This window comes from Megascapheus bottae, chromosome 10 (genome assembly GCF_031878675.1).
Source record: "Megascapheus bottae isolate mThoBot1 chromosome 10, mThoBot2.hap1, whole genome shotgun sequence".
NCBI lineage: Eukaryota > Metazoa > Chordata > Mammalia > Rodentia > Geomyidae > Megascapheus > Megascapheus bottae.
This window is the reverse complement of record NC_143518.1, coordinates 34,364,643-34,388,860: the sequence shown is the minus strand read 5'-3', so window position 1 is coordinate 34,388,860 and position 24,218 is coordinate 34,364,643. Positions and strand designations below refer to the sequence as shown.

Genomic DNA, 24,218 nt, shown 5'->3' with positions numbered 1-24,218 from the left:
CTCAGGGCGGGCGCTGTGCAGGACGGGCCGGGCCGGGGGTGGCTGGAGCTGGCCGTGCCCCCGGCGAAGCGAGGCCCGGGGCTCCCGAGCCCAGCCCCAGCCCACGCCGCAGGAGCGCTGGCCACGCGCGCCAGTCCCGGGCGGCCTGTGTGTGCTGGACGTGCCGTGCGGCGTTGGTGGTATAGTGGTGAGCATAGCTGCCTTCCAAGCAGTTGACCCGGGTTCGATTCCCGGCCAACGCAACGCAACGCAGGGAGCCGACCTTTTAGCCAGCTCCAGCTGTGGCTCGGCCTGTGGCAGTGAAGGAGAGCGCTGTGGATGGTCGTGGCTTGGCCCGGCTTTGCTTGGCTTGGCTCCCGGAGACGGGGATTGGAGGTGCGCCAGGCTACGGGTTGTTTTGGTTTTGGCCAGCCCTAGCCCAAAGTCCTGGGTCCGGCGGGTGCCAGGTGTCCCGCGGTGGCGAGCGCCCAGCCGAGCACTCCAGCTGGGTGGCAGGAGGCGCGTGGTGTGGGAGCGGTGGCACGCTCCCTGGTGGTCTAGTGGTTAGGATTCGGCGCTCTCACCGCCGCGGCCCGGGTTCGATTCCCGGTCAGGGAAGCTCCTCTTCTTTCTTCCTTTCCCCACTTGACTCCCCTACTCTCTTCATCCACTTTCCAACCTGCCTCGCCCTCTTTTGGGACACTCCCTGCCTCGCTAGCTCGTTTCTCCTCCAGGTCCCCATCAGTCAATCCTCTTCCTCCTGCCGTGTTCATGGACTCCTCTCTTGCACCCTGTCTCGCCACCTTCAGCCTCCTTCCTCTCCTTCTGCCTTTCTCTTATATTCAATCCCCGCCCCGCCGCTCTTTTCTGACCCTCACAAGCCTGGCTAGCTGAGAGAGGAATGCTGACATTACACCATCACCATCGACCCATTCACACACACACACACACACACACACACACACACACACACACACACTCTAGGGTACCCAACTTCCTCCCCACCTCCCCTCGTCCCCGAGGACCAACATAGGTGCGCTACCTCTGGTGGAGGGCCAGGACTCTTTCTCAGAGTGGTTTGGGCCCTACCTCTTGTGGCTCCCGACACATCCTACCGCTATCCCCAGTGGTGAGTGGGGCTAGGCCCTCCACTTGGGTCCCCTGGGGGGGGGGGTCTCGGAGGCCAGGTGGCGTCAGACATTGGATTTGTACCTCCTCTGGCCGGGCATGGAGTGCTGAACTCTGGTTTGTCTCCACCTGTGGCAGTGGGTTTGAGGCCACCAGAGCTGAGCCAGTGTGGATGGAGATTTCCCCCCTCCCCTCGTCCCCCTCCAATCCCCAGCAGCACAAACAACCTCCCCCAAAGAGATAGGCAAGAGTGTGACGAGGCATCAGGAGGTAGGCCGCTGGAAAGTGGACACGGGACAGCTAGCTTGAGGCAAAGGCCGGGAGATCAGCGTGCGTCTGGTTGGATAAGAAGCAAGGGTGTGGCTTGTTTGGCCACACTGACCTCGGTAGGTGTGGTGACAGGAGCGTGGGCCGGAGGACACTGGATGGACGTTTCCGAGTGGCCGGGAGGCAACAGAGGATGTGCTCCCTTGGAGCCGTCCTAGTGTCCCACTGTGCTCTCCACCTCAAGTCCCAGCCCAGATCCATCCTGGGCGGCTGCTTCGCAGTCAAGCGCACAGCTCTCTGGGCTTGCCAGCCCAACTCCCTTTGGAAGGAAGCTGGCATGGGGGCGGCCAGGCCGGCAGTCGACCTGCCTGCCGGTGTGCGTGCGTGGACACAGTGCTGCTTGCCACCTGTGCAGAGGAGCCGCTGTGTGTGCTGTCCACGAGACCGCCAGGAGCCGGGCTGGCTGTCCCTCGGATGGAGCTGGGTCCTGAGGGTGTGCTCTCGGTGGGTGAACGTCGCCGTCCTCCTGGGTGGCAGGCATCCCAGGAAGCTGGGCTCAAAGCTGGGACAGCTGGAAGGGATGGTTGGAGAGGAAGGGTGTGGGTGCTGGGAGGTGGGAGAACGGCTGTGGAAAGTGAGGGGAAAGGGCTGCACCTAGGGCTCTGTGGAGCCTCAGAGCAGTAGAGCATAAGACCCCACACCCTGAGAGACTGTGCTGGCTGGCTTGTGGGTGGACACTAAAGGAGCATGGGTCTCAGGACATAGGAGAAGGCCAGGTCAAGGAGACTGGGTGATGGTGAGGAGTGGACAGCCAAACAAGTGAGAGAAGCCTGTGGGAAGGGTGGTGGGGTTGGAGGCAGGGGGTGGCATGTAGGGCCCTGTGGTGAGTGCTGGGTGAGCCAGGGACTGAGTGGGCATCTGAGGGGAAGGGGGAGGAGCAGCACGGAACAGATTGGAGGAACTGGCCAAGGCCAGCAAGATCAAGACCCTCTGATCACAGAGAGTTCCCCACAGACAGGCAGGCAGGCAGACAGACAGACAGACAGAGACATGAGAGGAAGAGATAGACAGAGAGATGGTGGAAGAGAGAGGAGAGAGTGACCCAGACAGAAGACAGATGGACAGACAGACAGACAGACAGACAGGTGGACAGACAAGTAGCTGAGAGAGGGGCGCAGGGAGGGATGGAGGGAGAATGAGAGACAGAGGCAGAGGCTGAGGCAGAGCCTGAGAAAGACTGAGGGGAAAGAGACAGAGAGACAGACAGACAGACAGACAGACAGACAGAGACAAAGAGAAACATGAGAGAAAGAGGTAGGCCAAGAGATGGTGGAAGAGAGAGGAGAGAGTGACCCAGATAGAAGACAGACAGACAGACAGACAGAGACACAGACAGACTGACAAGCCAAGCAGGCAGGCAGGCAGGCAGACAGACAGACAGACACTCAGACCGATGGGAGCTGAGAGAGGGGGGCAGGGAGGAAAGGAGGGAGAGAGAGCCAGAGGCAGAGGCAGAGCCTGAGAAAGAGAGAGGGAGAAAGAGAAAGACAGATAGACGGACGGACGGACGGACGGACGGACGGATGGCGAGCGAGAGCCAGAGCGAGAGTGAGAGCTAGAGAGACTTGATGTATACAGGCAGAGAAGCAAAACATGATGCAGTCACGCACTGCATGGGCCGGGAATCGAACCCGGGCCTCCCGCGTGGCAGGCGACAATTCTACCACTGAACCACCCATGCACAGAGCTAGACTTTGCTAGTCATGCCGCACATGGGCTTCCAGTCAGCCCAGGGCCGGTGGTGACCTCACTGCCCTGTGTGAGCAACCACTGGTTTCAAGGATGCACCAGGCTCCAGCATGGCCCAGGATTCGTGATGGCACAGGGGAGCCAGGCGATGGCAAGTAGAAGGAAAGCTGCCTCCCACAGGTCGGTTGAGAGGGGGCCTTAGGCTGCCTGGCGCTGCAGGGAGAGTTTGGGGGTGAGTGGATGGGAACTAGACTCCTCCCGACCCTGCTGGACCACCCATCGGGTCCCTCCTCCCGACCCTGCTGGACCACCCATCGGGTCCCGGGCGGCCATCCTCGTCAGCGCATGCCCTGCGCTGCCCTGCCCTGTCATGCCAAGTGCCCTGTGTGGCTCTGGGTGACACAGGCAAGGTCGCGGTGTGCACGTGGTGATTCTATTGGAAGTCCTGGGAGGTGCCTGGCGTGCTTGGATGACGCTGGGGCTCTGATGGAGAGCAGAGAGCAGGGGCTGTGTCCACTGGGAAAGGTTCAGGACCAACCTAGATGCCCCTCAGTCGAGGAGTGGATCGACAAGGTGTGGTGTTTCTACACACCGGAATGGTATGCTGCTGTCAGAAAGAACGACATCGCCCCATTTGTGAGGAAATGGAAAGACTTGGAAAAAATCATAGTAAGTGAACTAAGCCAGACTCAGAGGAACATAGGCTCAATGGGTTCCCTCCTTTGTCATAATCAGCAGAAACCTTGGGCTCTCCTAGCAGAGATTGACACTAGAACAAAAGCTAGAAGATCCATAAGGCTGTATAGCATGATGCTAAATGAAAGGACCTCCAGGATATAGAAACAAAAGCCATCTAATGAGTGATGGTTGTCCTTGATGGACTATGCTATGTCTCATCTCTTTTGCTGTCCCTTGGTTATCTCATAATGTGACAGTGTTTTACCACGTTATCTGATATCTTGTATATATGCTCATTTGGTTATTTGAAATAGGATAGGTAAGGGGGGAGGGGGAAACGAGATGGGGGTGGGGTGGGGTGAGGGAAATGGGGACCAAGACCTGAGAAAGGGTTATCTATGTCTGTGAAGTAATGCACCTTCTATCTGGTGAATATAAGGTAACCCTTCTATGAATGACAATAACAAATATGAAAAAAAAACAACAAACCAAAATCACTACAAAAAAAGAGAAAAAGGATGCAGGGTGAGCTAGATACAAGTGTGGAGCCAGGTGAACCTGTGAAGGCCCGGGAGGTGTCCAGGCCAGCGTGCAGGTGCCGTGTGCTGGGCTGTTTGCAGGGAAGGAGTGGTGGGCAAAGAGGGAAAAGGTGTGTGTGTGTGTGTCTGTGTCTGTGTGTGTGTGTGTCCTTGTGAGTAAGGGCGAGGCAGGAGGAAAGGAAAGGAAAAGGAGAGAGAGAGAGAGAGAGAGAGAGAGAGAGAGTGTGTGTGTGTGTGTGTGTGTGTGTCCTTGTGGGTAAGGGCGAGGCAGGAGGAAAGTAAGTAGCCGAGGCACAGGACCAAAATGCAATGAGGAAGGGCACTGCATGGGCCGGGAATCGAACCCGGGCCTCCCGCGTGGCAGGCGAGAATTCTACCACTGAACCACCCATGCATAGTGTACTCACACCTCCCGGCCTTCATACAGTCGTGCGCCCACAGGGGAAAGGGACGGCGGTCGGCTCCCCGTGCGTGGCTGGCTGGGTGGGTGTGTGCGGGGTGTGTGTGTGTGGTGCGGACAGTGTGTGAAGAGGCAGCGCGGAGGGCGTGCAGAATGGTGAGGGCAAGGGGAGACGGCGGGCAGAGCGAGCCGCTGGAGGAAAGAGGGAGGAGGGAGCCGTAGACGGAAGGGGCCAAGCGTCCAGCTGGCTTGCAGGGTGGTGTGCGGGAATGGGCTTGGGCCGCGCGTTGAAGGCGCCCGCGCGCGCTGGCAGGTGGGAGCGGGCGCGAGACGCGAGAGGCAAGGGTGGCAGCAGGCGGGCTCCAAGGTGCGAGACGCTGTCCAGGGAGCGAGCGAGGTAGCCAGCATCGCCACGCTTGTTGGTTTGGCTGGGCAGGCGGCAGGCAGGGTTCCCCGACGATTGGATTCGTGTCCAAAAGGCGAGGCTGTCAGGAGTGGGATTCGAACCCACGCCTCCAGGGGAGACTGCGACCTGAACGCAGCGCCTTAGACCGCTCGGCCATCCTGACGGCGCGGCGCGGCTGGCAGCTTCCCTGCCCGCCTGGATGGAGGGAGCCGCGCTCCGTGTGGGGCCGCCGGGCGGGCCCTGCCCTAGGTAGGGCTCGAGGGCTCAGTGGCACGACGGGCACGCCCGTGGCCGCGATCGAGCGGCGTCGCCTGGCCTGCCAGCCCGAGGCGCGCAAGCCCCGGGCCCTGCCCGCATCCGTGCGGGCCGGCCGTCGCCTGTTGCTCTGGTCCTCAGGCGGTGGCAGCGTGCGACGGCGTCCGGGGCGGGCGAGGGCGGGGGGCTGGGGTGGGGGGTGGATGGCCGGGTGGTTGCTCGGCAGGCGGGTGGGGCCGGGCTCGTGGGCAGAGTGCGCCGAGTGGCGCGGCGGCCTGGAGTCCGGGCTGGTCGGGTCGGAGGCCAGGCAGGGCAGGCGCGGGCCCCAGGCCGAGGCTGTGGCAGGGCGCGGGGGGCCGGGACAGCGGGGCCCCAGGGCCGCGGGGCCGCAGGGCCGCGGGGCCGCAGGGCTGCAGGGCTGCAGGGCCGGGCGTGTGTGGAGAGGGTCGGTGTGTCCCAGACGGCGGCGGCGTCGTCCTCGTTAGTATAGTGGTGAGTATCCCCGCCTGTCACGCGGGAGACCGGGGTTCGATTCCCCGACGGGGAGACTGCGCTCCTTGTTTTCTTTCTTCTTTTCCTTGGGCCCACCGCGGGCCGTCGGCTCCTCGCTTCCCTCTTCGGGACGGCCCGGCAGCGCGGAGCCCGGGCGCCCCGCGGCCACCTGGGCTCGGTCGCTGAGGCGCCGTCGGCGTCGCGGTCCCCGTCACGGGTCTGGACGCGCGGACGAGCGAGCGAGCGAGCAGGCGGTCCCCCGAAGTGGGCGCTGGGTGGCGCGGGTGGCGACGAAGGGAGACGCCGTGGCTTTTGCGGCCGTCGCGTCGCCGCGCCCGCGCCCAGCCCGCCGGGGAGGCTCGGGAGCCGCGGAGCCCAGGGCTCCGGAGCAGCCAGGCGGCCGGAGCGCGCAGGGCGCCCGGGAGGAAGCGGACGGCCAGGCTCGCCAGCCCGCCCGTTCCGAGTGTGGAGCAGGCGGGAGCTCAGGGCGGGCGCTGTGCAGGACGGGCCGGGCCGGGGGTGGCTGGAGCTGGCCGTGCCCCCGGCGAAGCGAGGCCCGGGGCTCCCGAGCCCAGCCCCAGCCCACGCCGCAGGAGCGCTGGCCACGCGCGCCAGTCCCGGGCGGCCTGTGTGTGCTGGACGTGCCGTGCGGCGTTGGTGGTATAGTGGTGAGCATAGCTGCCTTCCAAGCAGTTGACCCGGGTTCGATTCCCGGCCAACGCAACGCAACGCAGGGAGCCGACCTTTTAGCCAGCTCCAGCTGTGGCTCGGCCTGTGGCAGTGAAGGAGAGCGCTGTGGATGGTCGTGGCTTGGCCCGGCTTTGCTTGGCTTGGCTCCCGGAGACGGGGATTGGAGGTGCGCCAGGCTACGGGTTGTTTTGGTTTTGGCCAGCCCTAGCCCAAAGTCCTGGGTCCGGCGGGTGCCAGGTGTCCCGCGGTGGCGAGCGCCCAGCCGAGCACTCCAGCTGGGTGGCAGGAGGCGCGTGGTGTGGGAGCAGTGGCACGCTCCCTGGTGGTCTAGTGGTTAGGATTCGGCGCTCTCACCGCCGCGGCCCGGGTTCGATTCCCGGTCAGGGAAGCTCCTCTTCTTTCTTCCTTTCCCCACTTGACTCCCCTACTCTCTTCATCCACTTTCCAACCTGCCTCGCCCTCTTTTGGGACACTCCCTGCCTCGCTAGCTCGTTTCTCCTCCAGGTCCCCATCAGTCAATCCTCTTCCTCCTGCCGTGTTCATGGACTCCTCTCTTGCACCCTGTCTCGCCACCTTCAGCCTCCTTCCTCTCCTTCTGCCTTTCTCTTATATTCAATCCCCGCCCCGCCGCTCTTTTCTGACCCTCACAAGCCTGGCTAGCTGAGAGAGGAATGCTGACATTACACCATCACCATCGACCCATTCACACACACACACACACACACACACACACACACACACACACACTCTAGGGTACCCAACTTCCTCCCCACCTCCCCTCGTCCCCGAGGACCAACATAGGTGCGCTACCTCTGGTGGAGGGCCAGGACTCTTTCTCAGAGTGGTTTGGGCCCTACCTCTTGTGGCTCCCGACACATCCTACCGCTATCCCCAGTGGTGAGTGGGGCTAGGCCCTCCACTTGGGTCCCCTGGGGGGGGGGGTCTCGGAGGCCAGGTGGCGTCAGACATTGGATTTGTACCTCCTCTGGCCGGGCATGGAGTGCTGAACTCTGGTTTGTCTCCACCTGTGGCAGTGGGTTTGAGGCCACCAGAGCTGAGCCAGTGTGGATGGAGATTTCCCCCCTCCCCTCGTCCCCCTCCAATCCCCAGCAGCACAAACAACCTCCCCCAAAGAGATAGGCAAGAGTGTGACGAGGCATCAGGAGGTAGGCCGCTGGAAAGTGGACACGGGACAGCTAGCTTGAGGCAAAGGCCGGGAGATCAGCGTGCGTCTGGTTGGATAAGAAGCAAGGGTGTGGCTTGTTTGGCCACACTGACCTCGGTAGGTGTGGTGACAGGAGCGTGGGCCGGAGGACACTGGATGGACGTTTCCGAGTGGCCGGGAGGCAACAGAGGATGTGCTCCCTTGGAGCCGTCCTAGTGTCCCACTGTGCTCTCCACCTCAAGTCCCAGCCCAGATCCATCCTGGGCGGCTGCTTCGCAGTCAAGCGCACAGCTCCCTGGGCTTGCCAGCCCAACTCCCTTTGGAAGGAAGCTGGCATGGGGGCGGCCAGGCCGGCAGTCGACCTGCCTGCCGGTGTGCGTGCGTGGACACAGTGCTGCTTGCCACCTGTGCAGAGGAGCCGCTGTGTGTGCTGTCCACGAGACCGCCAGGAGCCGGGCTGGCTGTCCCTCGGATGGAGCTGGGTCCTGAGGGTGTGCTCTCGGTGGGTGAACGTCGCCGTCCTCCTGGGTGGCAGGCATCCCAGGAAGCTGGGCTCAAAGCTGGGACAGCTGGAAGGGATGGTTGGAGAGGAAGGGTGTGGGTGCTGGGAGGTGGGAGAACGGCTGTGGAAAGTGAGGGGAAAGGGCTGCACCTAGGGCTCTGTGGAGCCTCAGAGCAGTAGAGCATAAGACCCCACACCCTGAGAGACTGTGCTGGCTGGCTTGTGGGTGGACACTAAAGGAGCATGGGTCTCAGGACATAGGAGGAGGCCAGGTCAAGGAGACTGGGTGATGGTGAGGAGTGGACAGCCAAACAAGTGAGAGAAGCCTGTGGGAAGGGTGGTGGGGTTGGAGGCAGGGGGTGGCATGTAGGGCCCTGTGGTGAGTGCTGGGTGAGCCAGGGACTGAGTGGGCATCTGAGGGGAAGGGGGAGGAGCAGCACGGAACAGATTGGAGGAACTGGCCAAGGCCAGCAAGATCAAGACCCTCTGATCACAGAGAGTTCCCCACAGACAGGCAGGCAGGCAGACAGACAGACAGACAGACAGACAGAGACATGAGAGGAAGAGATAGACAGAGAGATGGTGGAAGAGAGAGGAGAGAGTGACCCAGACAGAAGACAGATGGACAGTCAGACAGACAGACAGACAGACAGACAGACAGGTGGACAGACAAGTAGCTGAGAGAGGGGCGCAGGGAGGGATGGAGGGAGAATGAGAGACAGAGGCAGAGGCTGAGGCAGAGCCTGAGAAAGACTGAGGGGAAAGAGACAGAGAGACAGACAGACAGACAGACAGACAGACAGAGACAAAGAGAAACATGAGAGAAAGAGGTAGGCCAAGAGATGGTGGAAGAGAGAGGAGAGAGTGACCCAGATAGAAGACAGACAGACAGACAGACAGAGACACAGACAGACTGACAAGCCAAGCAGGCAGGCAGGCGGGCAGACAGACAGACAGACACTCAGACGGATGGGAGCTGAGAGAGGGGGGCAGGGAGGAAAGGAGGGAGAGAGAGCCAGAGGCAGAGGCAGAGCCTGAGAAAGAGAGAGGGAGAAAGAGAAAGACAGATAGACGGATGGACGGACGGACGGACGGACGGATGGCGAGCGAGAGCCAGAGCGAGAGTGAGAGCTAGAGAGATTTGATGTATACAGGCAGAGAAGCAAAACATGACGCAGTCACGCACTGCATGGGCCGGGAATCGAACCCGGGCCTCCCGCGTGGCAGGCGAGAATTCTACCACTGAACCACCCATGCACAGAGCTACTCTTTGCTAGTCATGCCGCACATGTGCTTCCAGTCAGCCCAGGGCCGGTGGTGACCTCACTGCCCTGTGTGAGCAACCACTGGTTTCAAGGATGCACCAGGCTCCAGCATGGCCCAGGATTCGTGATGGCACAGGGGAGCCAGGCGATGGCAAGTAGAAGGAAAGCTGCCTCCCACAGGTCGGTTGAGAGGGGGCCTTAGGCTGCCTGGCGCTGCAGGGAGAGTTTGGGGGTGAGTGGACGGGAACTAGACTCCTCCCGACCCTGCTGGACCACCCATCGGGTCCCGGGCGGCCATCCTCGTCAGCGCATGCCCTGCGCTGCCCTGCCCTGTCATGCCAAGTGCCCTGTGTGGCTCTGGGTGACACAGGCAAGGTCGCGGTGTGCACGTGGTGATTCTATTGGAAGTCCTGGGAGGTGCCTGGCGTGCTTGGATGACGCTGGGGCACTGATGGAGAGCAGAGAGCAGGGGCTGTGTCCACTGGGAAAGGTTCAGGACCAACCTAGATGCCCCTCAGTCGAGGAGTGGATCGACAAGGTGTGGTGTTTCTACACACCGGAATGGTATGCTGCTGTCAGAAAGAACGACATCGCCCCATTTGTGAGGAAATGGAAAGACTTGGAAAAAATCATAGTAAGTGAACTAAGCCAGACTCAGAGGAACATAGGCTCAATGGGTTCCCTCCTTTGTCATAATCAGCAGAAACCTTGGGCTCTCCTAGCAGAGATTGACACTAGAACAAAAGCTAGAAGATCCATAAGGCTGTATAGCATGATGCTAAATGAAAGGACCTCCAGGATATAGAAACAAAAGCCATCTAATGAGTGATGGTTGTCCTTGATGGACTATGCTATGTCTCATCTCTTTTGCTGTCCCTTGGTTATCTCATAATGTGACAGTGTTTTACCACGTTATCTGATATCTTGTATATATGCTCATTTGGTTATTTGAAATAGGATAGGTAAGGGGGGAGGGGGAAACGAGATGGGGGTGGGGTGGGGTGAGGGAAATGGGGACCAAGACCTGAGAAAGGGTTATCTATGTCTGTGAAGTAATGCACCTTCTATCTGGTGAATATAAGGTAACCCTTCTATGAATGACAATAACAAATATGAAAAAAAAACAACAAACCAAAATCACTACAAAAAAAGAGAAAAAGGATGCAGGGTGAGCTAGATACAAGTGTGGAGCCAGGTGAACCTGTGAAGGCCCGGGAGGTGTCCAGGCCAGCGTGCAGGTGCCGTGTGCTGGGCTGTTTGCAGGGAAGGAGTGGTGGGCAAAGAGGGAAAAGGTGTGTGTGTGTGTGTCTGTGTCTGTGTGTGTGTGTGTCCTTGTGAGTAAGGGCGAGGCAGGAGGAAAGGAAAGGAAAAGGAGAGAGAGAGAGAGAGAGAGAGAGAGAGAGTGTGTGTGTGTGTGTGTGTGTGTGTGTCCTTGTGGGTAAGGGCGAGGCAGGAGGAAAGTAAGTAGCCGAGGCACAGGACCAAAATGCAATGAGGAAGGGCACTGCATGGGCCGGGAATCGAACCCGGGCCTCCCGCGTGGCAGGCGAGAATTCTACCACTGAACCACCCATGCATAGTGTACTCACACCTCCCGGCCTTCATACAGTCGTACGCCCACAGGGGAAAGGGACGGCGGTCGGCTCCCCGTGCGTGGCTGGCTGGGTGGGTGTGTGCGGGGTGTGTGTGTGTGGTGCGGACAGTGTGTGAAGAGGCAGCGCGGAGGGCGTGCAGAATGGTGAGGGCAAGGGGAGACGGCGGGCAGAGCGAGCCGCTGGAGGAAAGAGGGAGGAGGGAGCCGTAGACGGAAGGGGCCAAGCGTCCAGCTGGCTTGCAGGGTGGTGTGCGGGAATGGGCTTGGGCCGCGCGTTGAAGGCGCCCGCGCGCGCTGGCAGGTGGGAGCGGGCGCGAGACGCGAGAGGCAAGGGTGGCAGCAGGCGGGCTCCAAGGTGCGAGACGCTGTCCAGGGAGCGAGCGAGGTAGCCAGCATCGCCACGCTTGTTGGTTTGGCTGGGCAGGCGGCAGGCAGGGTTCCCCGACGATTGGATTCGTGTCCAAAAGGCGAGGCTGTCAGGAGTGGGATTCGAACCCACGCCTCCAGGGGAGACTGCGACCTGAACGCAGCGCCTTAGACCGCTCGGCCATCCTGACGGCGCGGCGCGGCTGGCAGCTTCCCTGCCCGCCTGGATGGAGGGAGCCGCGCTCCGTGTGGGGCCGCCGGGCGGGCCCTGCCCTAGGTAGGGCTCGAGGGCTCAGTGGCACGACGGGCACGCCCGTGGCCGCGATCGAGCGGCGTCGCCTGGCCTGCCAGCCCGAGGCGCGCAAGCCCCGGGCCCTGCCCGCATCCGTGCGGGCCGGCCGTCGCCTGTTGCTCTGGTCCTCAGGCGGTGGCAGCGTGCGACGGCGTCCGGGGCGGGCGAGGGCGGGGGGCTGGGGTGGGGGGTGGATGGCCGGGTGGTTGCTCGGCAGGCGGGTGGGGCCGGGCTCGTGGGCAGAGTGCGCCGAGTGGCGCGGCGGCCTGGAGTCCGGGCTGGTCGGGTCGGAGGCCAGGCAGGGCAGGCGCGGGCCCCAGGCCGAGGCTGTGGCAGGGCGCGGGGGGCCGGGACAGCGGGGCCCCAGGGCCGCGGGGCCGCAGGGCCGCGGGGCCGCAGGGCTGCAGGGCTGCAGGGCCGGGCGTGTGTGGAGAGGGTCGGTGTGTCCCAGACGGCGGCGGCGTCGTCCTCGTTAGTATAGTGGTGAGTATCCCCGCCTGTCACGCGGGAGACCGGGGTTCGATTCCCCGACGGGGAGACTGCGCTCCTTGTTTTCTTTCTTCTTTTCCTTGGGCCCACCGCGGGCCGTCGGCTCCTCGCTTCCCTCTTCGGGACGGCCCGGCAGCGCGGAGCCCGGGCGCCCCGCGGCCACCTGGGCTCGGTCGCTGAGGCGCCGTCGGCGTCGCGGTCCCCGTCACGGGTCTGGACGCGCGGACGAGCGAGCGAGCGAGCAGGCGGTCCCCCGAAGTGGGCGCTGGGTGGCGCGGGTGGCGACGAAGGGAGACGCCGTGGCTTTTGCGGCCGTCGCGTCGCCGCGCCCGCGCCCAGCCCGCCGGGGAGGCTCGGGAGCCGCGGAGCCCAGGGCTCCGGAGCAGCCAGGCGGCCGGAGCGCGCAGGGCGCCCGGGAGGAAGCGGGCGGCCAGGCTCGCCAGCCCGCCCGTTCCGAGTGTGGAGCAGGCGGGAGCTCAGGGCGGGCGCTGTGCAGGACGGGCCGGGCCGGGGGTGGCTGGAGCTGGCCGTGCCCCCGGCGAAGCGAGGCCCGGGGCTCCCGAGCCCAGCCCCAGCCCACGCCGCAGGAGCGCTGGCCACGCGCGCCAGTCCCGGGCGGCCTGTGTGTGCTGGACGTGCCGTGCGGCGTTGGTGGTATAGTGGTGAGCATAGCTGCCTTCCAAGCAGTTGACCCGGGTTCGATTCCCGGCCAACGCAACGCAACGCAGGGAGCCGACCTTTTAGCCAGCTCCAGCTGTGGCTCGGCCTGTGGCAGTGAAGGAGAGCGCTGTGGATGGTCGTGGCTTGGCCCGGCTTTGCTTGGCTTGGCTCCCGGAGACGGGGATTGGAGGTGCGCCAGGCTACGGGTTGTTTTGGTTTTGGCCAGCCCTAGCCCAAAGTCCTGGGTCCGGCGGGTGCCAGGTGTCCCGCGGTGGCGAGCGCCCAGCCGAGCACTCCAGCTGGGTGGCAGGAGGCGCGTGGTGTGGGAGCGGTGGCACGCTCCCTGGTGGTCTAGTGGTTAGGATTCGGCGCTCTCACCGCCGCGGCCCGGGTTCGATTCCCGGTCAGGGAAGCTCCTCTTCTTTCTTCCTTTCCCCACTTGACTCCCCTACTCTCTTCATCCACTTTCCAACCTGCCTCGCCCTCTTTTGGGACACTCCCTGCCTCGCTAGCTCGTTTCTCCTCCAGGTCCCCATCAGTCAATCCTCTTCCTCCTGCCGTGTTCATGGACTCCTCTCTTGCACCCTGTCTCGCCACCTTCAGCCTCCTTCCTCTCCTTCTGCCTTTCTCTTATATTCAATCCCCGCCCCGCCGCTCTTTTCTGACCCTCACAAGCCTGGCTAGCTGAGAGAGGAATGCTGACATTACACCATCACCATCGACCCATTCACACACACACACACACACACACACACACACACACACACACTCTAGGGTACCCAACTTCCTCCCCACCTCCCCTCGTCCCCGAGGACCAACATAGGTGCGCTACCTCTGGTGGAGGGCCAGGACTCTTTCTCAGAGTGGTTTGGGCCCTACCTCTTGTGGCTCCCGACACATCCTACCGCTATCCCCAGTGGTGAGTGGGGCTAGGCCCTCCACTTGGGTCCCCTGGGGGGGGGGTCTCGGAGGCCAGGTGGCGTCAGACATTGGATTTGTACCTCCTCTGGCCGGGCATGGAGTGCTGAACTCTGGTTTGTCTCCACCTGTGGCAGTGGGTTTGAGGCCACCAGAGCTGAGCCAGTGTGGATGGAGATTTCCCCCCTCCCCTCGTCCCCCTCCAATCCCCAGCAGCACAAACAACCTCCCCCAAAGAGATAGGCAAGAGTGTGACGAGGCATCAGGAGGTAGGCCGCTGGAAAGTGGACACGGGACAGCTAGCTTGAGGCAAAGGCCGGGAGATCAGCGTGCGTCTGGTTGGATAAGAAGCAAGGGTGTGGCTTGTTTGGCCACACTGACCTCGGTAGGTGTGGTGACAGGAGCGTGGGCCGGAGGACACTGGATGGACGTTTCCGAGTGGCCGGGAGGCAACAGAGGATGTGCTCCCTTGGAGCCGTCCTAGTGTCCCACTGTGCTCTCCACCTCAAGTCCCAGCCCAGATCCATCCTGGGCGGCTGCTTCGCAGTCAAGCGCACAGCTCCCTGGGCTTGCCAGCCCAACTCCCTTTGGAAGGAAGCTGGCGTGGGGGCGGCCAGGCCGGCAGTCGACCTGCCTGCCGGTGTGCGTGCGTGGACACAGTGCTGCTTGCCACCTGTGCAGAGGAGCCGCTGTGTGTGCTGTCCACGAGACCGCCAGGAGCCGGGCTGGCTGTCCCTCGGATGGAGCTGGGTCCTGAGGGTGTGCTCTCGGTGGGTGAACGTCGCCGTCCTCCTGGGTGGCAGGCATCCCAGGAAGCTGGGCTCAAAGCTGGGACAGCTGGAAGGGATGGTTGGAGAGGAAGGGTGTGGGTGCTGGGAGGTGGGAGAACGGCTGTGGAAAGTGAGGGGAAAGGGCTGCACCTAGGGCTCTGTGGAGCCTCAGAGCAGTAGAGCATAAGACCCCACACCCTGAGAGACTGTGCTGGCTGGCTTGTGGGTGGACACTAAAGGAGCATGGGTCTCAGGACATAGGAGGAGGCCAGGTCAAGGAGACTGGGTGATGGTGAGGAGTGGACAGCCAAACAAGTGAGAGAAGCCTGTGGGAAGGGTGGTGGGGTTGGAGGCAGGGGGTGGCATGTAGGGCCCTGTGGTGAGTGCTGGGTGAGCCAGGGACTGAGTGGGCATCTGAGGGGAAGGGGGAGGAGCAGCACGGAACAGATTGGAGGAACTGGCCAAGGCCAGCAAGATCAAGACCCTCTGATCACAGAGAGTTCCCCACAGACAGGCAGGCAGGCAGACAGACAGACAGACAGAGACATGAGAGGAAGAGATAGACAGAGAGATGGTGGAAGAGAGAGGAGAGAGTGACCCAGACAGAAGACAGATGGACAGACAGACAGACAGACAGACAGGTGGACAGACAAGTAGCTGAGAGAGGGGCGCAGGGAGGGATGGAGGGAGAATGAGAGACAGAGGCAGAGGCTGAGGCAGAGCCTGAGAAAGACTGAGGGGAAAGAGACAGAGAGACAGACAGACAGACAGACAGACAGACAGAGACAAAGAGAAACATGAGAGAAAGAGGTAGGCCAAGAGATGGTGGAAGAGAGAGGAGAGAGTGACCCAGATAGAAGACAGACAGACAGACAGACAGAGACACAGACAGACTGACAAGCCAAGCAGGCAGGCAGGCAGGCAGACAGACAGACAGACACTCAGACCGATGGGAGCTGAGAGAGGGGGGCAGGGAGGAAAGGAGGGAGAGAGAGCCAGAGGCAGAGGCAGAGCCTGAGAAAGAGAGAGGGAGAAAGAGAAAGACAGATAGACGGACGGACGGACGGACGGACGGATGGCGAGCGAGAGCCAGAGCGAGAGTGAGAGCTAGAGAGATTTGATGTATACAGGCAGAGAAGCAAAACATGACGCAGTCACGCACTGCATGGGCCGGGAATCGAACCCGGGCCTCCCGCGTGGCAGGCGACAATTCTACCACTGAACCACACATGCACAGAGCTAGTCTTTGCTAGTCATGCCGCACATGGGCTTCCAGTCAGCCCAGGGCCGGTGGTGACCTCACTGCCCTGTGTGAGCAACCACTGGTTTCAAGGATGCACCAGGCTCCAGCATGGCCCAGGATTCGTGATGGCACAGGGGAGCCAGGCGATGGCAAGTAGAAGGAAAGCTGCCTCCCACAGGTCGGTTGAGAGGGGGCCTTAGGCTGCCTGGCGCTGCAGGGAGAGTTTGGGGGTGAGTGGACGGGAACTAGACTCCTCCCGACCCTGCTGGACCACCCATCGGGTCCCGGGCGGCCATCCTCGTCAGCGCATGCCCTGCGCTGCCCTGCCCTGTCATGCCAAGTGCCCTGTGTGGCTCTGGGTGACACAGGCAAGGTCGCGGTGTGCACGTGGTGATTCTATTGGAAGTCCTGGGAGGTGCCTGGCGTGCTTGGATGACGCTGGGGCACTGATGGAGAGCAGAGAGCAGGGGCTGTGTCCACTGGGAAAGGTTCAGGACCAACCTAGATGCCCCTCAGTCGAGGAGTGGATCGACAAGGTGTGGTGTTTCTACACACCGGAATGGTATGCTGCTGTCAGAAAGAACGACATCGCCCCATTTGTGAGGAAATGGAAAGACTTGGAAAAAATCATAGTAAGTGAACTAAGCCAGACTCAGAGGAACATAGGCTCAATGGGTTCCCTCCTTTGTCATAATCAGCAGAAACCTTGGGCTCTCCTAGCAGAGATTGACACTAGAACAAAAGCTAGAAGATCCATAAGGCTGTATAGCATGATGCTAAATGAAAGGACCTCCAGGATATAGAAACAAAAGCCATCTAATGAGTGATGGTTGTCCTTGATGGACTATGCTATGTCTCATCTCTTTTGCTGTCCCTTGGTTATCTCATAATGTGACAGTGTTTTACCACGTTATCTGATATCTTGTATATATGCTCATTTGGTTATTTGAAATAGGATAGGTAAGGGGGGAGGGGGAAACGAGATGGGGGTGGGGTGGGGTGAGGGAAATGGGGACCAAGACCTGAGAAAGGGTTATCTATGTCTGTGAAGTAATGCACCTTCTATCTGGTGAATATAAGGTAACCCTTCTATGAATGACAATAACAAATATGAAAAAAAAACAACAAACCAAAATCACTACAAAAAAAGAGAAAAAGGATGCAGGGTGAGCTACATACAAGTGTGGAGCCAGGTGAACCTGTGAAGGCCCGGGAGGTGTCCAGGCCAGCGTGCAGGTGCCGTGTGCTGGGCTGTTTGCAGGGAAGGAGTGGTGGGCAAAGAGGGAAAAGGTGTGTGTGTGTGTGTCTGTGTCTGTGTGTGTGTGTGTCCTTGTGAGTAAGGGCGAGGCAGGAGGAAAGGAAAGGAAAAGGAGAGAGAGAGAGAGAGAGAGAGAGAGTGTGTGTGTGTGTGTGTGTGTGTGTGTCCTTGTGGGTAAGGGCGAGGCAGGAGGAAAGTAAGTAGCCGAGGCACAGGACCAAAATGCAATGAGGAAGGGCACTGCATGGGCCGGGAATCGAACCCGGGCCTCCCGCGTGGCAGGCGAGAATTCTACCACTGAACCACCCATGCATAGTGTACTCACACCTCCCGGCCTTCATACAGTCGTACGCCCACAGGGGAAAGGGACGGCGGTCGGCTCCCCGTGCGTGGCTGGCTGGGTGGGTGTGTGCGGGGTGTGTGTGTGTGGTGCGGACAGTGTGTGAAGAGGCAGCGCGGAGGGCGTGCAGAATGGTGAGGGCAAGGGGAGACGGCGGGCAGAGCGAGCCGCTGGAGGAAAGAGGGAGGAGGGAGCCGTAGACGGAAGGGGCCAAGCGTCCAGCTGGCTTGCAGGGTGGTGTGCGGGAATGGGCTTGGGCCGCGCGTTGAAGGCGCCCGCGCGCGCTGGCAGGTGGGAGCGGGCGCGAGACGCGAGAGGCAAGGGTGGCAGCAGGCGGGCTCCAAGGTGCGAGACGCTGTCCAGGGAGCGAGCGAGGTAGCCAGCATCGCCACGCTTGTTGGTTTGGCTGGGCAGGCGGCAGGCAGGGTTCCCCGACGATTGGATTCGTGTCCAAAAGGCGAGGCTGTCAGGAGTGGGATTCGAACCCACGCCTCCAGGGGAGACTGCGACCTGAACGCAGCGCCTTAGACCGCTCGGCCATCCTGACGGCGCGGCGCGGCTGGCAGCTTCCCTGCCCGCCTGGATGGAGGGAGCCGCGCTCCGTGTGGGGCCGCCGGGCGGGCCCTGCCCTAGGTAGGGCTCGAGGGCTCAGTGGCACGACGGGCACGCCCGTGGCCGCGATCGAGCGGCGTCGCCTGGCCTGCCAGCCCGAGGCGCGCAAGCCCCGGGCCCTGCCCGCATCCGTGCGGGCCGGCCGTCGCCTGTTGCTCTGGTCCTCAGGCGGTGGCAGCGTGCGACGGCGTCCGGGGCGGGCGAGGGCGGGGGGCTGGGGTGGGGGGTGGATGGCCGGGTGGTTGCTCGGCAGGCGGGTGGGGCCGGGCTCGTGGGCAGAGTGCGCCGAGTGGCGCGGCGGCCTGGAGTCCGGGCTGGTCGGGTCGGAGGCCAGGCAGGGCAGGCGCGGGCCCCAGGCCGAGGCTGTGGCAGGGCGCGGGGGGCCGGGACAGCGGGGCCCCAGGGCCGCGGGGCCGCAGGGCCGCGGGGCCGCAGGGCTGCAGGGCTGCAGGGCCGGGCGTGTGTGGAGAGGGTCGGTGTGTCCCAGACGGCGGCGGCGTCGTCCTCGTTAGTATAGTGGTGAGTATCCCCGCCTGTCACGCGGGAGACCGGGGTTCGATTCCCCGACGGGGAGACTGCGCTCCTTGTTTTCTTTCTTCTTTTCCTTGGGCCCACCGCGGGCCGTCGGCTCCTCGCTTCCCTCTTCGGGACGGCCCGGCAGCGCGGAGCCCGGGCGCCCCGCGGCCACCTGGGCTCGGTCGCTGAGGCGCCGTCGGCGTCGCGGTCCCCGTCACGGGTCTGGACGCGCGGACGAGCGAGCGAGCGAGCAGGCGGTCCCCCGAAGTGGGCGCTGGGTGGCGCGGGTGGCGACGAAGGGAGACGCCGTGGCTTTTGCGGCCGTCGCGTCGCCGCGCCCGCGCCCAGCCCGCCGGGGAGGCTCGGGAGCCGCGGAGCCCAGGGCTCCGGAGCAGCCAGGCGGCCGGAGCGCGCAGGGCGCCCGGGAGGAAGCGGGCGGCCAGGCTCGCCAGCCCGCCCGTTCCGAGTGTGGAGCAGGCGGGAGCTCAGGGCGGGCGCTGTGCAGGACGGGCCGGGCCGGGGGTGGCTGGAGCTGGCCGTGCCCCCGGCGAAGCGAGGCCCGGGGCTCCCGAGCCCAGCCCCAGCCCACGCCGCAGGAGCGCTGGCCACGCGCGCCAGTCCCGGGCGGCCTGTGTGTGCTGGACGTGCCGTGCGGCGTTGGTGGTATAGTGGTGAGCATAGCTGCCTTCCAAGCAGTTGACCCGGGTTCGATTCCCGGCCAACGCAACGCAACGCAGGGAGCCGACCTTTTAGCCAGCTCCAGCTGTGGCTCGGCCTGTGGCAGTGAAGGAGAGCGCTGTGGATGGTCGTGGCTTGGCCCGGCTTTGCTTGGCTTGGCTCCCGGAGACGGGGATTGGAGGTGCGCCAGGCTACGGGTTGTTTTGGTTTTGGCCAGCCCTAGCCCAAAGTCCTGGGTCCGGCGGGTGCCAGGTGTCCCGCGGTGGCGAGCGCCCAGCCGAGCACTCCAGCTGGGTGGCAGGAGGCGCGTGGTGTGGGAGCGGTGGCACGCTCCCTGGTGGTCTAGTGGTTAGGATTCGGCGCTCTCACCGCCGCGGCCCGGGTTCGATTCCCGGTCAGGGAAGCTCCTCTTCTTTCTTCCTTTCCCCACTTGACTCCCCTACTCTCTTCATCCACTTTCCAACCTGCCTCGCCCTCTTTTGGGACACTCCCTGCCTCGCTAGCTCGTTTCTCCTCCAGGTCCCCATCAGTCAATCCTCTTCCTCCTGCCGTGTTCATGGACTCCTCTCTTGCACCCTGTCTCGCCACCTTCAGCCTCCTTCCTCTCCTTCTGCCTTTCTCTTATATTCAATCCCCGCCCCGCCGCTCTTTTCTGACCCTCACAAGCCTGGCTAGCTGAGAGAGGAATGCTGACATTACACCATCACCATCGACCCATTCACACACACACACACACACACACACACACACACTCTAGGGTACCCAACTTCCTCCCCACCTCCCCTCGTCCCCGAGGACCAACATAGGTGCGCTACCTCTGGTGGAGGGCCAGGACTCTTTCTCAGAGTGGTTTGGGCCCTACCTCTTGTGGCTCCCGACACATCCTACCGCTATCCCCAGTGGTGAGTGGGGCTAGGCCCTCCACTTGGGTCCCCTGGGGGGGGGGTCTCGGAGGCCAGGTGACATCAGACATTGGATTTGTACCTCCTCTGGCCGGGCATGGAGTGCTGAACTCTGGTTTGTCTCCACCTGTGGCAGTGGGTTTGAGGCCACCAGAGCTGAGCCAGTGTGGATGGAGATTTCCCCCCTCCCCTCGTCCCCCTCCAATCCCCAGCAGCACAAACAACCTCCCCCAAAGAGATAGGCAAGAGTGTGACGAGGCATCAGGAGGTAGGCCGCTGGAAAGTGGACACGGGACAGCTAGCTTGAGGCAAAGGCCGGGAGATCAGCGTGCGTCTGGTTGGATAAGAAGCAAGGGTGTGGCTTGTTTGGCCACACTGACCTCGGTAGGTGTGGTGACAGGAGCGTGGGCCGGAGGACACTGGATGGACGTTTCCGAGTGGCCGGGAGGCAACAGAGGATGTGCTCCCTTGGAGCCGTCCTAGTGTCCCACTGTGCTCTCCACCTCAAGTCCCAGCCCAGATCCATCCTGGGCGGCTGCTTCGCAGTCAAGCGCACAGCTCTCTGGGCTTGCCAGCCCAACTCCCTTTGGAAGGAAGCTGGCGTGGGGGCGGCCAGGCCGGCAGTCGACCTGCCTGCCGGTGTGCGTGCGTGGACACAGTGCTGCTTGCCACCTGTGCAGAGGAGCCGCTGTGTGTGCTGTCCACGAGACCGCCAGGAGCCGGGCTGGCTGTCCCTCGGATGGAGCTGGGTCCTGAGGGTGTGCTCTCGGTGGGTGAACGTCGCCGTCCTCCTGGGTGGCAGGCATCCCAGGAAGCTGGGCTCAAAGCTGGGACAGCTGGAAGGGATGGTTGGAGAGGAAGGGTGTGGGTGCTGGGAGGTGGGAGAACGGCTGTGGAAAGTGAGGGGAAAGGGCTGCACCTAGGGCTCTGTGGAGCCTCAGAGCAGTAGAGCATAAGACCCCACACCCTGAGAGACTGTGCTGGCTGGCTTGTGGGTGGACACTAAAGGAGCATGGGTCTCAGGACATAGGAGGAGGCCAGGTCAAGGAGACTGGGTGATGGTGAGGAGTGGACAGCCAAACAAGTGAGAGAAGCCTGTGGGAAGGGTGGTGGGGTTGGAGGCAGGGGGTGGCATGTAGGGCCCTGTGGTGAGTGCTGGGTGAGCCAGGGACTGAGTGGGCATCTGAGGGGAAGGGGGAGGAGCAGCACGGAACAGATTGGAGGAACTGGCCAAGGCCAGCAAGATCAAGACCCTCTGATCACAGAGAGTTCCCCACAGACAGGCAGGCAGGCAGACAGACAGACAGACAGAGACATGAGAGGAAGAGATAGACAGAGAGATGGTGGAAGAGAGAGGAGAGAGTGACCCAGACAGAAGACAGATGGACAGACAGACAGACAGACAGACAGGTGGACAGACAAGTAGCTGAGAGAGGGGCGCAGGGAGGGATGGAGGGAGAATGAGAGACAGAGGCAGAGGCTGAGGCAGAGCCTGAGAAAGACTGAGGGGAAAGAGACAGAGAGACAGACAGACAGACAGACAGACAGACAGAGACAAAGAGAAACATGAGAGAAAGAGGTAGGCCAAGAGATGGTGGAAGAGAGAGGAGAGAGTGACCCAGATAGAAGACAGACAGACAGACAGACAGAGACACAGACAGACTGACAAGCCAAGCAGGCAGGCAGGCAGGCAGACAGACAGACAGACACTCAGACCGATGGGAGCTGAGAGAGGGGGGCAGGGAGGAAAGGAGGGAGAGAGAGCCAGAGGCAGAGGCAGAGCCTGAGAAAGAGAGAGGGAGAAAGAGAAAGACAGATAGACGGACGGACGGACGGACGGACGGACGGATGGCGAGCGAGAGCCAGAGCGAGAGTGAGAGCTAGAGAGATTTGATGTATACAGGCAGAGAAGCAAAACATGACGCAGTCACGCACTGCATGGGCCGGGAATCGAACCCGGGCCTCCCGCGTGGCAGGCGAGAATTCTACCACTGAACCACCCATGCACAGAGCTACTCTTTGCTAGTCATGCCGCACATGTGCTTCCAGTCAGCCCAGGGCCGGTGGTGACCTCACTGCCCTGTGTGAGCAACCACTGGTTTCAAGGATGCACCAGGCTCCAGCATGGCCCAGGATTCGTGATGGCACAGGGGAGCCAGGCGATGGCAAGTAGAAGGAAAGCTGCCTCCCACAGGTCGGTTGAGAGGGGGCCTTAGGCTGCCTGGCGCTGCAGGGAGAGTTTGGGGGTGAGTGGACGGGAACTAGACTCCTCCCGACCCTGCTGGACCACCCATCGGGTCCCGGGCGGCCATCCTCGTCAGCGCATGCCCTGCGCTGCCCTGCCCTGTCATGCCAAGTGCCCTGTGTGGCTCTGGGTGACACAGGCAAGGTCGCGGTGTGCACGTGGTGATTCTATTGGAAGTCCTGGGAGGTGCCTGGCGTGCTTGGATGACGCTGGGGCACTGATGGAGAGCAGAGAGCAGGGGCTGTGTCCACTGGGAAAGGTTCAGGACCAACCTAGATGCCCCTCAGTCGAGGAGTGGATCGACAAGGTGTGGTGTTTCTACACACCGGAATGGTATGCTGCTGTCAGAAAGAACGACATCGCCCCATTTGTGAGGAAATGGAAAGACTTGGAAAAAATCATAGTAAGTGAACTAAGCCAGACTCAGAGGAACATAGGCTCAATGGGTTCCCTCCTTTGTCATAATCAGCAGAAACCTTGGGCTCTCCTAGCAGAGATTGACACTAGAACAAAAGCTAGAAGATCCATAAGGCTGTATAGCATGATGCTAAATGAAAGGACCTCCAGGATATAGAAACAAAAGCCATCTAATGAGTGATGGTTGTCCTTGATGGACTATGCTATGTCTCATCTCTTTTGCTGTCCCTTGGTTATCTCATAATGTGACAGTGTTTTACCACGTTATCTGATATCTTGTATATATGCTCATTTGGTTATTTGAAATAGGATAGGTAAGGGGGGAGGGGGAAACGAGATGGGGGTGGGGTGGGGTGAGGGAAATGGGGACCAAGACCTGAGAAAGGGTTATCTATGTCTGTGAAGTAATGCACCTTCTATCTGGTGAATATAAGGTAACCCTTCTATGAATGACAATAACAAATATGAAAAAAAAACAACAAACCAAAATCACTACAAAAAAAGAGAAAAAGGATGCAGGGTGAGCTAGATACAAGTGTGGAGCCAGGTGAACCTGTGAAGGCCCGGGAGGTGTCCAGGCCAGCGTGCAGGTGCCGTGTGCTGGGCTGTTTGCAGGGAAGGAGTGGTGGGCAAAGAGGGAAAAGGTGTGTGTGTGTGTGTCTGTGTCTGTGTGTGTGTGTGTCCTTGTGAGTAAGGGCGAGGCAGGAGGAAAGGAAAGGAAAAGGAGAGAGAGAGAGAGAGAGAGAGAGAGTGTGTGTGTGTGTGTGTGTGTGTGTGTGTGTCCTTGTGGGTAAGGGCGAGGCAGGAGGAAAGTAAGTAGCCGAGGCACAGGACCAAAATGCAATGAGGAAGGGCACTGCATGGGCCGGGAATCGAACCCGGGCCTCCCGCGTGGCAGGCGAGAATTCTACCACTGAACCACCCATGCATAGTGTACTCACACCTCCCGGCCTTCATACAGTCGTACGCCCACAGGGGAAAGGGACGGCGGTCGGCTCCCCGTGCGTGGCTGGCTGGGTGGGTGTGTGCGGGGTGTGTGTGTGTGGTGCGGACAGTGTGTGAAGAGGCAGCGCGGAGGGCGTGCAGAATGGTGAGGGCAAGGGGAGACGGCGGGCAGAGCGAGCCGCTGGAGGAAAGAGGGAGGAGGGAGCCGTAGACGGAAGGGGCCAAGCGTCCAGCTGGCTTGCAGGGTGGTGTGCGGGAATGGGCTTGGGCCGCGCGTTGAAGGCGCCCGCGCGCGCTGGCAGGTGGGAGCGGGCGCGAGACGCGAGAGGCAAGGGTGGCAGCAGGCGGGCTCCAAGGTGCGAGACGCTGTCCAGGGAGCGAGCGAGGTAGCCAGCATCGCCACGCTTGTTGGTTTGGCTGGGCAGGCGGCAGGCAGGGTTCCCCGACGATTGGATTCG

The 24,218-nt window shown here is 61.7% G+C and overlaps 15 non-coding genes across 15 annotated transcripts; 11 read left to right on the top strand and 4 right to left on the bottom strand.

The window, feature by feature from the left end:
- The first annotated feature begins 170 nt into the window (after positions 1-170).
- On the top strand, positions 171-242 carry Trnag-ucc (transfer RNA glycine (anticodon UCC)). Its single transcript has one exon. It is a non-coding gene; the product is annotated as a tRNA-Gly (tRNA).
- A 283-nt stretch (positions 243-525) lies between these two features.
- Positions 526-597, top strand: Trnae-cuc (transfer RNA glutamic acid (anticodon CUC)). Its single transcript has one exon. It is a non-coding gene; the product is annotated as a tRNA-Glu (tRNA).
- Positions 598-4,663: 4,066 nt separating this feature from the next.
- Trnag-gcc (transfer RNA glycine (anticodon GCC)) lies at positions 4,664-4,734 on the bottom strand. The gene has a single exon. It is a non-coding gene; the product is annotated as a tRNA-Gly (tRNA).
- A 492-nt stretch (positions 4,735-5,226) lies between these two features.
- Trnal-cag (transfer RNA leucine (anticodon CAG)) lies at positions 5,227-5,309 on the bottom strand. The gene has a single exon. It is a non-coding gene; the product is annotated as a tRNA-Leu (tRNA).
- A 567-nt stretch (positions 5,310-5,876) lies between these two features.
- On the top strand, positions 5,877-5,948 carry Trnad-guc (transfer RNA aspartic acid (anticodon GUC)). Its single transcript has one exon. It is a non-coding gene; the product is annotated as a tRNA-Asp (tRNA).
- Positions 5,949-6,544: 596 nt separating this feature from the next.
- Positions 6,545-6,616, top strand: Trnag-ucc (transfer RNA glycine (anticodon UCC)). Its single transcript has one exon. It is a non-coding gene; the product is annotated as a tRNA-Gly (tRNA).
- A 283-nt stretch (positions 6,617-6,899) lies between these two features.
- On the top strand, positions 6,900-6,971 carry Trnae-cuc (transfer RNA glutamic acid (anticodon CUC)). The gene has a single exon. It is a non-coding gene; the product is annotated as a tRNA-Glu (tRNA).
- A 4,612-nt stretch (positions 6,972-11,583) lies between these two features.
- On the bottom strand, positions 11,584-11,666 carry Trnal-cag (transfer RNA leucine (anticodon CAG)). Its single transcript has one exon. It is a non-coding gene; the product is annotated as a tRNA-Leu (tRNA).
- A 567-nt stretch (positions 11,667-12,233) lies between these two features.
- On the top strand, positions 12,234-12,305 carry Trnad-guc (transfer RNA aspartic acid (anticodon GUC)). Its single transcript has one exon. It is a non-coding gene; the product is annotated as a tRNA-Asp (tRNA).
- Positions 12,306-12,901: 596 nt separating this feature from the next.
- Trnag-ucc (transfer RNA glycine (anticodon UCC)) lies at positions 12,902-12,973 on the top strand. The gene has a single exon. It is a non-coding gene; the product is annotated as a tRNA-Gly (tRNA).
- Positions 12,974-13,256: 283 nt separating this feature from the next.
- On the top strand, positions 13,257-13,328 carry Trnae-cuc (transfer RNA glutamic acid (anticodon CUC)). Its single transcript has one exon. It is a non-coding gene; the product is annotated as a tRNA-Glu (tRNA).
- Positions 13,329-17,909: 4,581 nt separating this feature from the next.
- Positions 17,910-17,992, bottom strand: Trnal-cag (transfer RNA leucine (anticodon CAG)). Its single transcript has one exon. It is a non-coding gene; the product is annotated as a tRNA-Leu (tRNA).
- Positions 17,993-18,559: 567 nt separating this feature from the next.
- On the top strand, positions 18,560-18,631 carry Trnad-guc (transfer RNA aspartic acid (anticodon GUC)). The gene has a single exon. It is a non-coding gene; the product is annotated as a tRNA-Asp (tRNA).
- Positions 18,632-19,227: 596 nt separating this feature from the next.
- Trnag-ucc (transfer RNA glycine (anticodon UCC)) lies at positions 19,228-19,299 on the top strand. Its single transcript has one exon. It is a non-coding gene; the product is annotated as a tRNA-Gly (tRNA).
- A 283-nt stretch (positions 19,300-19,582) lies between these two features.
- Positions 19,583-19,654, top strand: Trnae-cuc (transfer RNA glutamic acid (anticodon CUC)). The gene has a single exon. It is a non-coding gene; the product is annotated as a tRNA-Glu (tRNA).
- The last annotated feature ends 4,564 nt before the right edge of the window (positions 19,655-24,218 follow it).